Here is a 4,203-nt window from a genome sequence, read left to right as displayed (position 1 = left end):
ATCTGCTGGTGGGGCAGTTAGCAGTGAGTCGCCAGCTGGGCTGGGAATCCTCGCACAGCCAGCTGCTCACTGCTAGCTGTCCCAGCAGCAGATTGGGGCAGGGGACTGAGACTGCCCCTCCCCTACAGCTCTTTCTAAGCCCCCTTCCCCTGTTTGGGGAGCCAAGGCTGGGAGTTCCCTGCTGCCAGGATGGGGGGGCATTGGCCCCACTTGGGCTTCACCACAAGAGCCTGCCCCGGCAGCAGGCAGCTACCGGGCGCAGAGAACAATCTCCCAGACCCCACCAGGAAACAGCTGGCTGCTGCCTGCCAGCCCCTGAGCTAAGGTGGGGGTGGAGGGGGCCTTGAGTTTCCCCTGGCTGCTGCCAAGGGCCAGTGCAGGGCTGGCAAGGGTGGGAGCAGACTGCTACCAGGAGCAGCAAATCTGCTCCTGAATCCTTGCACCTGTAGACACCTGCTTGGGGTGGGTGCCACATTTGCGTGTGTAGATGCGCCCTTTAAGTGGTTCTGTGACTTCAGCATGTAGCAGCTAACAGAGTTTCTCCAAGGTTAAGAATGCTACTGTTGACCAAGATGGTATTGTTTCACAAGCCAATGCAACCTTGGTGAAGATACAGTGTGAGCACATAGACAATTTACTACTGCGTAGAAGGAGATCATAGAATCATAGAAGTCGGGTCGGAAGGGACCTTGTAGATCTTCAAGTCTGACCCCCCACCTGGCCAGGAGAAAAAACTGGACTCAAATGAGTCCAGCCAGGTAGGCATCAAGCCTCTTCTTAAAGACCCCCAGGGTAGGAGCCAGCACCACTTCCCTTGGAGATGTTTCAGCTGCTCTGGAGTAGCTGTCTGTGTGCACACACTTACTCTGTTGTAAACTGAGGCCAACTTTTGGCAGTCTAGCTCTCAATGAGAGACTCAACCACAGTTTTCCTCTGCAGAGTAAGAGCACCCTGGCAGCTTTACCCCAGGGGTATAACTAGAGTGGAGTGACTGGCAGCTACCCAGGCAATGACCTGGGGGGTAGTGGGGTGGAAAGAAAATGGCTGCTGCTACAGCCCCACAGTCATGCCAGTGGCATGGAAGCAACCAGAAGTTGCCACTGCCCCTGTGTGTGGCAACTGCTCTGGGCAGCCAGCCACACTGTGATGGCTCTGGTTTACTCCAATACACAGTCAAACCCTGCCACTTTTATCTACTACTAAGTTGCTCTACGGTCACAGCTGCCGTTATACTGGTATAACGGTACCACAGGGTGTGTTTATAGAGAACATTACACCAAGATAAGCTAAGCTGGAAATGTAAACCACTGTCATTAAACCAGTATAACCCTCTACCCTAATGGAGGCCAAACTTTTTGTCAGGTGTGCCACAAATTAGCTCTGTACCCGCTCCTACCTAGTGCTACTTTCCCCTGCCCAAACTGCTGCTCTGCTTTCTGCTTCCTAACTTGTATGCCCAGCCTGATCTTCTGCTCTGCCTTTTGCTTCCTGCCCTATCTGCTAATGTGCTGCTTCTTTCCTCCCCAGTCTGCCATGTGCCACACACAGAGGCTGCCCATGCTGTCTATAGCACCTGTACCGCAGGTTGTCCACATCTGTCCTGTTCCACGTTGACACTTTTTCCAGTATAACAATGTATTTATTCAGTTTAGTTTATGTCATTTTGGAAGAATTAAGCTAAGCTGAAAAAAAGCACTCACACTTGAGTAAGAGTGTACGCACTGTAATTACGCTGATACAGGGCTTGGTAACACTTTGCAGGATTTGCTGGCAGTGTTATATCAGTGCAGCTATCTAAGAAACTCCACTAGGGGAGGAAGTTTGTAATGGCAAAAGAGTCCTACCTGGACTTACTTCCCCGAATGAAATAAGCTACAGGAGCAAAAGGACACAGGTGTTTTACCAAGGGTGTAGCTTTGTTGGTCCAGGCAGAATTTTTTCACGCTAGCTAGGCCAGAAGAACTTCTAAGAGTGGCTCACTCTATAATTATACCAGGATAACCGGGAAACCTTTCCTGAGCAGACAAACCCTTCTACTGGCCTAGCTTACTCCCCATCCATCCTACAGAGGAACAGCCCTATCTTTATAACTTGATAGTAGTATAAGCACATCCACACTCAAGGGCTTGTACTGCTTCAGCTATACTAGTTTGCCTTTACAAACTTTACAACTTCTTGGGCCAAAAAAGGCCCAGCAGACCTATCTGGAAAGGACTGGGGAGGAAGCATAAACATTACCTTTGGTTTTCCTCAAAATAGTTAAACTGGTACAACTCCTAGTATGCAGGTGGGTCGAGCCATTAGAAGGGCAACTTCAACTAGTATAGCCTATTCCTTAAATTTAGCTCTACCCACAACAGAATCTTTATCATGTACAAATGCAATATGGACTATAGGCAGGCAAGGTTCTTTGGTTAGATGTGATATCTTCTATTAGACCAACTGAGTAGTTGGAAAAAACTTCTTAGTAAGCTTTCAGGTGCAGTCCCCCTTCATCAGGCATAGGGAGTCTCTGCTGGTCTGAGACTCCCTATGGAATATTGTATTTATTTAACAATTTAAGCAATATTTTATTGATTTAACCCTCAAGCACCACTACATAAAGAAGTACGAAACCTGTATGTAAACCAATCTTTTGTCCCCTGCCCTTTGGTTTTGGCTCATCACTCAAGCTGGAGTAAACCCAGGGGTTGTTTTAAAAACAGTAATTACTTCTGAAGCCAGCAGTGTTGTGGAGTCTGAGTTGCCTTAACCCAAGCCATGAATACTACTGTCAGCAAAGTGTCCTCCCATGATTCCTTTTAGCCTCCACTTCATTAGTTGGGGAAAAGCACTGCAACTTTCTCCTTGTTTAAAAAAGTCTATTTTTAGTGGGAATAAAAGTCTCTCTGCAACTAAGTAAATGTCAACCTGAGAAAATGTTTCACTGTTTGATTCTTTCTGGAGGGAACATTTTGTTCCAAAACACAAGGGCTGCCACAAGGACTTGGAATTGGCCGCTAAACACTCAGCATATGCAAACGCTCATCAGGAGGCATCAGGCCAACCATGTGGGTTTGGGGATGCAGATCGCTTCCTGCATGCTGTCGGCAAGTTTGGCACTCTGTCTAGTCAGCCACGCACCCACCCTTCTTACAGGAGACTGCAGGGAATGGGGCATCCAGGGGCTTTGAGAGCCTTGTGGTTCAGCTAAAGGACCACTTTCCCTCACAGGGATCAGAAAAGCTGCAATCTGAGATGGTTCTTTGGAGAAAACAATCCAGCTGCAGCAGTGGTGGGAAGGAGAAATTTTGGGTTAGATCCAGTTCCACCAAATGTACTTGGGCACCTAAGTGTGACCATGTTCCACCCTGCTTGACTCCATGAAAAACAATTAACATTGAAGTAGGAGAAGCCCTCCTGCTCACTGTCTTTTTCTGACTTAATCTTATAACTAACATGGTGGTGTGTATTAAAGTGGGTGCACTAATGTGTTTTCAGGGAGACTGGGCTCTGTCTTTTGTTTCTTGACAGGTCCCCACCAAAATGTAACATGTAGCTACACCAAATGCATCCCTACAACAGACAAGTCCCAGAAGCAGGTATAACCTCAACCGAGCTGCTACCATACGATGGAGGGGGGTTGCTAGTGGGGTTTCATAGCAAAGTATCAAGCCTGACTCTGTTCAGTATTTCTATCAGTGTGTTGAAAGCAAATACATCTGAAATAGACTTGTTCTGTCCATGAGATGGACAGAGTGGTTCATTATGCTGTGAACAGAATAGTCTGGCTCCCCTTGTATCAAACAACTGTATTTAACACAGCCAAAGGCAAAGTTACAGCTCACGGAACAAGGAATGCAGGCCACAGCTTCAGAATAGGGCCCATGTCCTAGAAAACAGTGACTCAGGGAAGGATTTTTAGGGATCACAGTGGATAAGCAACCCAACATGAGTGCCAGCATGAAACTATGGCCAAAAGGGCTGACATGGTTCCTGGATGTAGAACGAGAGGCGTAGTGAGCAGGAGGAGGGAGAGGATCCTACTTCTGTCCTTGACACCGACAAGACCTGTACTGCTGATGACACTAAGATGTGGGGGGACATGGGCACACCAGAAGGAAGAAACAGGCTACAATCTGACCTAGACCCGTTACAAGGGTGGGCAAATGAGAATAGGATGGATTTCAACACAGGCAAGTGCAAGGTGATGCACCTGGGGAG

This window comes from Gavialis gangeticus, unplaced genomic scaffold (assembly GCF_001723915.1).
Source record: "Gavialis gangeticus isolate Ggan-Ray unplaced genomic scaffold, GavGan_comp1, whole genome shotgun sequence".
In the NCBI taxonomy this organism is placed as follows: domain Eukaryota; kingdom Metazoa; phylum Chordata; order Crocodylia; family Gavialidae; genus Gavialis; species Gavialis gangeticus.
Note: the sequence above shows the minus strand (reverse complement) of the source record.